The sequence below is a fragment of the Panthera uncia genome, chromosome X, assembly GCF_023721935.1.
Source record: "Panthera uncia isolate 11264 chromosome X, Puncia_PCG_1.0, whole genome shotgun sequence".
Classification (NCBI taxonomy): domain Eukaryota; kingdom Metazoa; phylum Chordata; class Mammalia; order Carnivora; family Felidae; genus Panthera; species Panthera uncia.
Genome location: NC_064817.1, coordinates 51770722 through 51783983, shown reverse-complemented (window position 1 = coordinate 51783983; position 13262 = coordinate 51770722).

Sequence of the window (13262 nt, the reverse complement as noted above, 5' to 3'; positions counted from 1 at the left end):
AATGTTGGTACAGAGAATGGAAATCTGGAGGCCTGACAGAGCCCCACAGGGGATTGTTTCCATAGTTATTCCAGTGAGTGGGAGTGAAAGCAGAGGAAAGGAGGGGAGGGAGAAAAGAACAGTGGAGAGATTTGAGCCAAGTGTTAGACCTAGACAATTCAGAGAGGGACAGCTCCCACCTAATAATAGAGATCAAGGACACTTTCTACTTCAGTGTAGGAAGTTGTAAATATGGGGAGCTGGTAATAGGTAATCTCTCAGCTGCATTGGGCATTCTTTTAGCTGCCATCTTCTCTCCACTTCCACTTGAGAATAGTCTAACTCTGGTAATTTTCCATTACCCTGTCATCCATTTTATCCTCAACCTGGCAGGGGTCACCAGACCCTTGTTCCACTTGTCTAATGGAAAAGCCAGCTGGCCCATAGCCCAGACCACCCAGTAGCAAAGGGTAAGTGATACTATAAACTTGAGATTTACTGTGTCTGCCCTTTCATGGCCAGAAGTAGAGAGTCAGAACTTCATTAATTCACTTAACATTTAAATTGAGAAACCTCAATGGCAATATTGTGAAATTATGCTCAGTTGCAGAAGGGGAAACTGAGGGTCATAGAGATAAAGTGACTCATCAATAGTCATCTGGTGATAACTAAGGTATGTCTGATTATGATGAAAACTTATAGGGGAGTCTTAAAACAGAAGGCTCCATATGGAAATAAAAGGTGAGAAAATCTTTCCCATCATTTTTCTCAACACCTGAATCCTTGAGCCCTTATTAATAAACTCCCCTTTGACTAGAGTCTTGGTAGGCAAAGCCAGGGTCTCTTGTGCCAAGAAAGACAAATTCTCTCCTTGTGGTGACCCACATGTATTCACTCTGGAAGAGAATTCAAACCAAATTTGTGGCTATAAAAACACTAAAGTCTTCTTTCTCATTTCCTCTATATTAAGTTCATTGTTGAGGTCCTTTCACTCTCCCCCTTTTATCTTCAAAGAAACATGGCTCCTTCTGGTATGTTTGGATGCCAGAGCCAAAGTTCTGGCTACAACTGTCCCCCACCCCCAGGCAGCTCTTCCATCTCTGATTTGTACACTATTCTCTCTATGTCCAGTGTTACTCCCAACTCATGTCTTTCCCAGACATCTGCCCCATTCTATTCACATTCTGTTCTAATCTCACTCCTGCTTTAACCAACATAATCTTTTCCCTTAAGTTTCAGCCTTTCTGACTAGAGCTGTCTGTTTAGTTTTCCTCTTGGGATCCCCAGTTGTCTACCCTTAGCTCCATTGACACCAAAATGTTTGTGTTCCTCTGCTTGTTGGTTTCTTTTCCTTCTAGGCAGCATTTACTCCGTATAGGCTGGTATGATCACGATGCTTCTGCCCGCCAGCCAGAAGGGTACTCTTGGCTAGAAATAAGGCTCAATGGTGACATTATATTTGTAAAACACTTTTGTCTTTACACTGAATATACTGAAATACTAAACTTGCATTGAAAGGGGCTCATTATGTAAACTATCATGGGGGAAGAGGAAATCTACTTCTGCTGTCCTGGGACACTGAAAAAAGACATACCAGGGAGCTGGGTCCTCCTGTGACTGACTCTCAGATCATGGTGCAAGTGGGTGTGTGGCAATTATTGCAGTAAGAGGTGTGTGTTGGAATCATTATGCTTCAAAATGAAATATTTGTATGACATTTTCCTCTCATTTCCAATAAAATTAAGAGCTTTGGGGTCTAAATGCTATAACCTTCAAAAGATACAGTCTGAGTACTGCAGTGTTTGTCTATGCACCAGAATAAAGCTTTTAAATTAGAATCTGTCAGTCAGAGTTCCTCATGGAAAGGTTATGCTGTACCTGAAAAATGTGTGCTACCTAATTAATTACAGTCTGGATTATGGCTGTAGAAGCAAGATAATGTGATGGGGGAGGAGACCAGGCTCAGGCCTTTATTTTAAGGCTAAACTCAAATTTCTTCATGACTCAGTTACAAGAATTATAGGTTCCCTAGACTTTGTAGCATGGCCCTGGTGGGGAGAAAGTCTGGGGAAGACTATCCTGACTGGAGTGTTAAGGTCCAGTAAATGTAGTTAGTCCAGGCAGTGCAAAGCAGGGAAGAACTGCAGGCTACTTTACCACTCGGTTGGTGATGTGAGATCTGGTTATGGGTAATGGGAGGAGTGGGAAGCACAGGAGTGGACCCTGTTCCTAGAGGAGGAAGGCTGAAATGGGAGGTGGTTATGAGCCCCAGGACTAAAGCTACATGAAAAAGGATAACCAGGCAGGAAACCAAGCTTATGCACTGGACAAACATAAGGTGAGGGAACAGAATACAGAAACTTAAAGGTACATAGATGCTTATGTCTCACTCCTAACTCACCAAGTGTCATCCAATTAGAAGCAAAGAAGACAGGGGAAAACAGTAGACACAATATAGTAACCAAATGTCAGGTTCCAGGTCTGAGGAGTATAACTTCTTTCCAGATTGCATTGACTGAAATGTACAAAAATTTTAAGATTCTTTCCACCTTGAACAAGACAGGCTCAGCATCTATGACAGGAAAAGGTCTGAGAAAGAGGTCAAATTTGGGTTGGAAAATTGAGCCAGGGGAAAGCTAAGACTTACAACTACCAGGATATTTTTCTTCTTTCCAACCTATTCTCACACCTACCCTTCACTTCTACACTTGATTTCAAGATTTAGGGGTAGATGTTAATCATTCCCAGCCTGATACAGTTCCAAAGCATGGATTTTGGAACCAGAAACAAATCTTAATTCTACATCTTCCTTGTAAGCCATTAGTCATGCCTCCTTTTTTTCCCTGAACCTCAATTTTCCGTTCAATTTCCTCATCTGTAAAATGGGAATACTAGCCCCTTTTTTCTTTGCAAAGTTGTTGTGAAGTCAAAAAATAATGCATAATGAAATCAAGCATAATGTGTATACCTGTTCTTGCTCTATAAATATGTTTGAATTGGAATATTTGAGGCAAATTCTGAGATTTATTTGATGTAAAGATTGGCCTTAATATAATTCAAAACTGACTGCATTCTCTGACTGACTTCTTTTACTTAGCGTTATTATCTCTAGCTCCATCAATGTTGGTGTAAATGACAAAATTTCATTCTTGTGGCTGAATAATATTCCATAGTGTATATGGACCCCATCTTCTTTATTCATGCATCAGTCAATGGGCATGGGCAGCTTCCATATTTTGGCTATTTTAAATAATGCTTCTATATTATGAAAGTATGGAATGACTAAATTGTACACTTGAAAATAATATTACACTATATGTTTACTAACTGGAATTTAAATAAATAATGTTGTTATAACCATATGGGTGCATGTATCCCTTTAAATTAGTGTTTTTGTAGTTTTGGGGTAAATACCCAGTAGTGGGATTACTGTATTGTAATCCAGGGTAATTCTATTTTTCACCTTTTTTCCATAGTTCACTCACATGTGGAATTTGAGAAACAACAACAAACAAAAAGAAAATGAGCAAAGGGGAAAAAAGGAGAGAGAGAGAGAGAGAGAGAGAGAAAAAACAAGAAACAGACTCTTAGCCATAGAGAACAAACTGATGGTTACCAGAGGGGAGGTGGGGGGATGGGTAAACTAGGCAATGGGGATTAAGGAGTGCACTTGTCATGATGAGTGCTTGGTGTTGTAAGTATTGAATCACTAATTTCTACACCTGAAACTAGTATCATATTGTATGTTAACTATACTGGAATTTAAAATAGAAAATATAAAGTAAAATAATTTTAAAAAACTAACTGCATCTTTTGGATTGTTTTGCACTGGTACTGAGCAGCAATTGGTCAGAGCTTAAAAGACAAGATCTAGGAGAGCTCAGAGCTGAAGAGTAGGGGAAGGGAGAGAGAGAGAGTCTGAGATTGGAGAGAGTGAAAGAGACTAAAAATGGAGAAAAGAATAGGGAAGTAGAAATGAGAAATAACAAAAACATCAAGAGAAGAGGGAAGGGAAAGCAGTAGAGAGAGAAAGAAAAGATGGATAGAAAGAATAAAAAAAGAAACAGGAGTGAAAGAGGCCAAAAGATCAAGAGACAGACAGGACAGAGATAAGAGAGAGACAAAGAAAGAGAGAAAAAGAAAGAGAGAAAGATAAAATGAATGAGGGCTTGGAATAAACTGAATTAAGTTACCATTTGGGTACAGTTGCCACGTGACTCAGAAATTTCACTCTTGGGTATTCACCTAAGAGAAATGAAAACAGATGTCCAGGCAAAATCTAGTGCATGGATACTGATAGCAATTCTATTCATAATAGGTAAAATGTATAAACAACCCAATTTTTCATTAAATGATGAATGGATAAACAAAATGCAGTGTGTTCATGCAATGTAATATTATTTAGCAATAAAAATAATGACTAGTGGGGGCACCTGAGTGGCTCAGTCGGTTAAGCATCCGACTTCAGCTCAGGTCATGATCTTGCGGTCTGTGAGTTCCAGCCCCACGTCGGGCTCTGTACTGACAGCTGAGAGACTGGAGCCTGCTTCAGATTCTGTGTCTCCCTCTCCTTCTGCCCCTCCCCCACTCACACTCTGTTTATCCCTCTAAAAAATAAACATTAAAAAAATAATGACTTGCTGACACAGGCTACTACGTGGATGAACCTTGAAGACATTTGGCTAAGTGAAAGAGCCAGTCACATGGGAAAAATACTTTATAATTCCATTTATATGGAATGTCCAGAATAGGCAAATCTGTGGAAACAAGTAGATTGTGCTTAGGGCTGGAAGAAGTGGATATGGAGAGATCGGGAGGGTGATAGCTAAGAGGTGCGGGCTTTCCTTTTGGAGTAATTAAAGTGTTTTATAATTGGCCATTAATGGATGTGCAACTTAGTAAATAAACTAAAAGCTACTGAATTATACTCTTTAAATGGGTGAAATGTGTGGTATGTGAATTATATCTCAATAAAGCTATTTAAAATGGAGAACCAAACTCAGGCAACAGGCTGGATTTTGCCCAAGGGCTATAATTTTTCTGGCTCCTGGCCTAGCACATGGACCATTTTCAAAAATGTTAAATATGTGCTTGAAAAAAATATGCACTCTCCAGTGCTGGGTCTAAAGTTCCACACATGAAGAAGAAAAAAAAAAAAACTTAAGTTTTCTGTTCAAATCTAGACCCTTACTATTATTTTGGTCTTAATCAATTCCTGAGTGAAATATGTTAAAATTTCCTTCTATAATGTTAAGTCTGTTAACTCTTTCCTTAAACAACATGGGTTCGAACAGCACAGCTCCATTTATATGTGGATTATCGTTGTGTAACTATATTTTCCTTTCCTTATGATTTTCATAGCACTTTCTTTTCTCTAGCTTACTTTACTATAGGAATGCAGTATATAATACATATAATATAAAATATATGGGTTAATCAACTGTTTATTTTTATCAGTAAGTCTTCTGGCCAATAGTAGGCTATTAATAGCTAAGTTTGGGGGAGTCAAAAGTTATATGTGGATTTTCAATAGTATGGAGGGTCGGTACCCCTAACGGTACCCATCTGCATTGTTCAGGAGTCAGCTGTAGTTTCATATTTTGCATTATATATTTTGATACTTTGTTATGAGAGGCATACAAATTTGAAACAATGTTATCTCCCGAGTAAACTGGATATTTTATCATCACAAATGTATTATCTATTTACAGTAATGCTTCTGTCATAAGTTTATTTTGTCTTGTTATTAATATAAACAAACAAGCTTTCTTTAGTTGGTATTTTCCTAGTATATATTTTTCCATTGTTTGACCTTCTGGTTATTTTAAAAATATTATGTAGATACTTAGTTAAAGAGCAAAATTCAACATTCATTCATGACAAAAACTTTAACAAATTATATAAAAGTATATGGAAGGTATAGAAGGAATGAAGCTGAACATAGTAAAAGGCCTGTATGACAAGTCCACAGCTAACATCATATTCAATGCTGAAAGGTTAAAAGTCTTTCCTATAAGATCAGAAACAAGACAAGGGTACTCACTGCCACCACTCTTATTCAACATAGTACTGGAAGTCCTAGCCAGAGCAATCAGGCAAGAAAAAGAAATAAAAGCATCTGAATTAGAAACAAAGAAGTAAAATTATCTCTATTCGCAGGTGATACAATTTTATATAAAGAAATTCTTAATTCTTAAAGATTCCACCAAAAAATTTTTACATCTAATCAATGAATTTATTATAGTTGCAGGGTAGAAAATTAACATACAAAAATGCGTGTGTCTATATGCTAACAATGAATTATGTGGAAAATAAATAAAGAAAATTATCCCATTTATAATAGTATCAAAACAATAAAATACTTAGCAATAAATATAACCAAGGAGGTGAAATATTTGTACATTAAAAACTATAAGACATTAGTGAAAGAAATTTAAGAAGACACAAATAAATCGAAAGCCATCTCATGTTCATTGGGTTGGAAGAATTAATATTGTTTATATGTCCATACCCAAAGCCTTCTATAAATTCAATTCAGTGCAATCCCTATCAAGATTTCAAGATTTTTTTAAACATAAGTAGAAAAAACAATCCTCAAACTTAAATGAAATCACAAAAGACCAAAAAATAACCAAAGAAATCCTGAGAAGGAAGAACAATGAAGGAGGTATCACACTTCTTGATTTCAAGCTATACTATAAAGCTATCCTAATCAAAACTGAAACTATTGTATTGGCATAAAAACAGACACATAGACCAATGGACAGGAATTGAGAGTGCAGAAATAAACATGCATATATAGTCAACTGACATTTGATGAAGACTGTCTCTTCAATAAATGGTTCTGTAATAACTGGATATTCACATGTAAAAGAATGAAATTAGATCACTGTGTTAAACCATTCACAAAAATTAACTAGAAATGGATTAAAAACTTAAACATAAGATTAAAAACCATAAAAATCCTAGAGGAAAACATAAAAGAAAAACTCCTTGATGTTGGCTTTGGTCAATGATATTTTAGATATGACACCACAAGCAACAAAATAAAAAAATAAAGAAGTGGGCCTACATCAAACTAAAACAATTTCTGCACAGCATAAGAAATGAGGAACAAAATGAAAAGGCAACCTGTGGAATGAAAAAAATATTTTCAAACCATATATCTGATAAGGGGTTAATACCTAAATGTGTAAAATACTCATACAACTCCATATCAACAAATAAACAAACAAAAAACAACAACCCCACCCCTAAATAATCCGTTACAAAATGGTAAAATGACCTGAATAAACATTTTTTTTCCAAAGAAAATACACAAAGGTCCAACAGGTACATGAAAAGGTGTTGAACTACATTAATCATTAAGGAAATGCAAGTCAAAACCACAATGAGGTATCATCTCATACCTATTAGAATATCTGTCATCAAAGACAAAAGAAAACAAATGCTGACAAGGATGCAGAGATAAGGGAACCCTTATGTATTGTTGGTGGGGTTGTACATTGGTGCAGTCATTACAGAAAGCAGTATGGGGGTTCTTCAAAAAATTCAAAATAGAACTGGGCCGCGTGGGTGGCTCAGTCGGTTGAGCATCTGACTTCAGCTCAGGATATGATTTTGCAGTTTGTGAGTTCGAGCCCCACATCGGACTCACTGCTGTCAGTGCAGAGCCCAATTCAGATCCTCTGTCCCCTCTCTCTGCCCCTCCCCAACATGCTCTCTCTCTCTCCCAAAAATAAATAAACATTAAAAAAAAATCAAAATGGAACTACAACATGATCCAGCAATTGCACTTCTGGAACTATATCTGAAGAAACAAAAACTCCATGTTGGAGAGATATTATCACCCCCACATTCATAGCAACATTATTTATAATAGTCAAGACATGGAAACAACTTAAGTGTCCACTGATAGATTAATGGATAAAATGATGTTATAGACTATGTGTGTGTGTGTGTGTTAGAATATTACTCAACCACAAAAAAAGAGAAAGAGATCCTGCCATTTGTGACAAATGGATGGACCTCAGGGGCATTATGCTAAGTGAAAAAAGTCAGACAGAGAAAGACAAATATTGTATGACCTCACTTATATGTGGAAACTCAAAACAAAACAAAACCCAAATAATAGAAAATGAGATCAGATTTGTATTTACCAGAAGTGGTGGGCAAGAGATGGGGGAATAGGATGGAGGCATTCAAATAGTACAAAATTCCAATTATAAGATAAATAAGTACTGGAAATGTAATGTAAAACATAATAATTCTAGTTAACATTGTGGTATGGTATATTTGAAAGTAGTTAAGAGAGTAGACCTTAAGAGTTATCATCACAAAGAAGAAACCATTTTTTCCCTTTCTTTTTGTGATCTATATGAGATGATGAGTGCTAACTAAATTTACTGCAGTAATCATTTCACATTATTTGAAAGTTGAGTCATTATGCTGCACATTGTAAACTTACACAGTGCTGTATGTTGATTACATCTCAATAAAACTGGGGAAAATAAAACAACTGGGTAAAAAATAAAGTTAATGAGTACCTTTATCTTCTTCCTCAACAGCTGAAGGACTTTTGTAACTCCAATGACACTTTCTCAATATAAAAGCTGTTGTCAAATTCTTTAATACTTTCTTATATTCTTACAGATTAAATATTACTTTTTTAGTCAATATAGTCAATGTATTTTTAGATTTATTCGCATGTTTATCAATATCTTTGCTTATTACTACCTCTTGCATCTCAGACCTTCCATCCAAGATCCATTACAATCTATCTGAATTATATTACTTAGAATTTCTTTGAGAATATGGTTAAAAATATCTTTATTTTGTTGATAGTGTTGCTATAAACATTGGGGTGCATATGTCCCTTTGAAACAGCACACCTGTATCCCTTGGATAAATACCTAGTAGTGCAATTCCTGGGTCATAGGGTAGTTCTATTTTTAATTTTTTGAGGAACCTCCATACTGTTTTCCAGAGTGGCTGTCAGAAGGAAGACAAATATCATATGACTTCACTTATATGAGGACTTTAAGAGACAAAACAGATGAACATAAGGGAAGGTAAACAAAAATAATATAAAAACAGGGAGAGGGACAAAACAGAAGAGACTTTTAAATATGGAGAACAGAGGGTTCCTGGAAGGATTGTGGGAGGGGGGATGGGCTAAATGGGTAAGGGACATTAAGGAATCTACTCCTGAAATCATTGTTGCACTATATGCTAATTTGGATGTAAATTTAAAAAAATAAAATTTAAAAGATATATATGTGTGTATATATATATATATATTTTTTTAACTTGAAATATAGTTCTGCCAAGTAGGAAATTCTCTTAATACATCAGTTAATTTTTCGCTGTCTTCTATTGCCATTATTATCATCAAGTTAAACTTTTTTATTATTTTTTAAATGTTTATTTAAACATTTAAGAGAGAGAGAGAGAGAGAGAGAGAGCATGAGCGAGGAAGGGCAGAGAGGGAGAGAGACACAAAATCTGAAGCAGGCTCCAGGCTCTGAGCTTTCAGCACGGAGTCTAACCCAGGGGTTCAAACTCACGAATCATGACATCATGACCTGAGCCGAATTCAGAAGCTTAACTGAGCCACCCAGGTTCCCTCAACAAGTTAATCTTAAGTGTAACTGGATATTTTCATAGATGATCTGTTTTGTTCCTGTTTTCCCCTCCTCACTGCTTTTATTGTATATTCTTTTCTTTAGTGTTCTGTAAAATCTCTATGATGTGTCTAGTGTGGATTTATTTGACTACCTTTGGACTTGTCAGGATTCTAGGTCTTAAAAACAAATGTTTTTCAACAATGTTGAAAAAATTCTCAGCTATTGTGTTTTTGAGTAATGCCTCTTTCCTACTCCATGACTGTGCTCTGGAAGTTAGGTATATATTAGATCTGTTCTAACTTCATATCTCTTAATCTCTCATAATTTCCATTTATTGTCTTTCTGTTTTACATTATGGATAATTTGTTTGCATATATCTTATTTTCCTAATTCTCTTTTCATTTATATTTAATCCTATCATCTACGTTTTAGTTTTATTTTATTCCTTTTCCTTTTCTCATTTTGAAAAATTTGGTTTGGTTGTCCAATATAGTCTCTTGTTCTTTGCTTATATTTCAAACATTTTATAGATATCTTTAATCACTTTAAATAAAGTTAACTTTAGGGGCGCCTGGGTGGCTCAGTTAAGTGTCTTGACTTCGGCCTCAGGTCATGATGTCATGGCTCTGGTCATGATCTCTGGGTTTGTGGGTTCAAGCCCACCATCAGGCTCTGTGATAGCTTGGAGCTTGGAACCTGCTTCAGATTCTGTCTCCCTCTCTCTCTGCCCCTCCCCTGCTCATTATCTCTCTCAAAAATAAACATTAAAAAAATAATAATTTTATATTCTATGTGTGATAGTTCTACATTCTTTAGTTTGTGGGTCTGATTCTGATGTTTGTTGTTTCTGTGGGCTTTTAGAGTATCTTATTTTGTGTGTGTGTATTTTGCAACTTTTGACTGTGAGATGCTCATTTTCTTTGGACCTCTCTATATAGGAATTTTTGAGGCCTGCATGCATTCTTACCTGAAGCATTTGCCTTTGTCATCACATGTTGGGACTGCTGATCTGAGATCTCATATTTTATTTTTTCAGACCTCATAAGTATGTTGAATTAGGACTACAAAATTCTATGAAGACCATCTATGATTATAAATTCCATGAGAGATTTGTTTTTCTTCTCCACCCAGTGCCAAGTTCGAGGCAGGTGTCCTTGCTATCTCCTGTGAGACAAATTAATTCTTCCTTACTCTTACATTAAAGGGTATAGAACTTTACCAGCCTTATGTGGAAGTTTCCCATAAGATTTCTCATCTTGTGCAAGCCCTAGTATTTATCTTCTTTTTTCTCTCACCTCTTACAGTCATCAATGTAGAAATTCAGTCTCTCAGGGCAACATTTGGCTTTGACAATCATTTACCTCCAGAGTTTCTGCTTTCATTTACTTTCTGGTTGTGGATTCTTTCCTATCATACTAGTTCAGCAACAAATTTTAAAATATTATTATTTCTTAAAGTTTTTAAATCAAATTTGATAATTCAAATATATATATTGCTGTATATACATATATATGTATATGTATATACAGCACTATATAGAGTGTTAACATATAGTTTAGTATTAGTTTCAGGTGTACAATATAGTGATTCAACACTGTATTTCACCTTATATCTTGTTTTCATTAGGTGGGTCATACAGGGTAGCTAGTAGACATACTGCTAGAAATAGTAATCTCCAGCTAACTTTTATTTATTTAATTTAGTACATATATATATATATATACTGTGTATATACTATATAGTATACATATATACATATATATACATATATACTAGTATATATACTATATATATACATATGTGTGTGTATATATATACATAGAGAGAGAGAGAGAAGAAGAGGGGCAGAGGGAGAGGGAGAAAGAGAATCCCAATCAGGCTCCATGCTCAGTGTGGAGCCCTATGTGGAGCTCAATCCCCCTGGCACCATGACCTGAACTGGGATATTAATAATTCCTGCCCTGCTTTACTTATAAGTTTCCTGTGGGTTCCCAATGAGATAGTGGATATCAAAGTGCTGTAAGGTATAAAGCACAACTTAAATGGCAGTGGGTTGTTATTATAACTAACTGCAAGCCAAACTCATGGTTTGGGCTTAGGAGAGGGGATTCAAAGTTTAAAGTAGAGAGAGTTCATTTCTAGTTGAGGAAATCAGAGAGAAAATTCTGGAGTTGTCTTCTAAGTTGAACCTTAATTTTTAAAAAAGATTTGCTTAGGCTTAAATGGAGGAGAGCATTTTATATGAAGGACACCACATGAACAAAAGCTAGTAGAATGTGCCCTATTCTCAAAGAGAGACTTTATGTCTGGTCTCGTCTATTAGTGCTTATGTAATGGTACTGCCTATATAGTGGTCCCTGATTTAGACCATTAATGGAATCCATATGCCCTGACTTCAGAGACTCCCCAAGCAGCCACAGTTGCCCACATTCATTCTGTATAGAAGATATGTCTTTGGCCTATATCAAAATTGTCTAGGTACAGAATAACTCAAGAAGCATTAGAAGTATACTCCCACCAAGACTGACACGTGTGTGTGAATGATAGGCAAGACGGCATGCTGTAGGAGTGGAGGCTGTTGTGGAATGACAAGCAAGGCAATACTGGGTGTGTTGTCGAGGAGGCTGGTGAGTAGAAATATGCAGGTATAGCAAACTCTATCATTGGATTTTTGTATGATACAGATCTTAAAATGTACAAGTAAGATTATAGGCATTGGAGTGAGATAAAGGTGGAATTTCTGAGATTGACAAAATTCTGGTTTCAGCCAAAAGTTTCACAGAATCTACGAAAGCACGTTAGAACAGAAGGAAACTAGCCCAGTCCTTATTTCCCTTCCTCTATACATAGGGATACTGAGGCTGCTAGAGTTTGCCTGCTGATTAGTGGCAAAGGCTGGTGTTCTGCTTCCTTATCCCATGATCTTTTCCTTTACTGGACAAATATGTTCATAAATTCTCTTAACGCTCAGTAAACTGCTGTAGCCCAGGTACGTCTAAGCAGAGATAGGAAAGGAAAGCAAGAGACTTGGCAAGACACTTGGGAGATAGGCTGGAGAAGACCATTTTTTTCTCCAAAAGGACTCATCTAAAGTTTCAGGAGGAGGTAGTTGCTTTGTGGAAATCATGGGTTTGTGTACACCAGACATCACTGTCACTCTCTCAGAGTGGGTGGTTGTAAAGACAATTTCATTGTGATATAGTACCTTCTTTATTCCTATGTGTAATGCTGCATGGTTTTGAGTTCCCTGACTCTTTGTAAAGATGTAGAAAATAAATCAACCTTTCAAAAAAGAAAATATAGTACAGTGGTCAAAATTTTAGGCTTTGGCAACACTCTAGCTTGAGTTCAAGTTTTACTACTTAGAAATAACCTTGGGTCTGACCCAGAAATAATGGGTCAGAGCCTCAGGTTCTTTTTATAATGAGAGTAACTACGCTTAACTCATAGGGTTGATGTAAGGGTTATCTAAGACACAGCATAAGAAGTTTAGCCTTAGCATTTCTTGGCACATGGTAAGTACATTCTATTATTAGTGTTATTCCCTTGAATCAATATCTCTTTTACCATTTATTATATTCTTATACAATATGTTTTAGCATGGCTTTCATCTCCCAAAACTAATTATGTTACATTTTTGTTAAAAAATCCTTATCT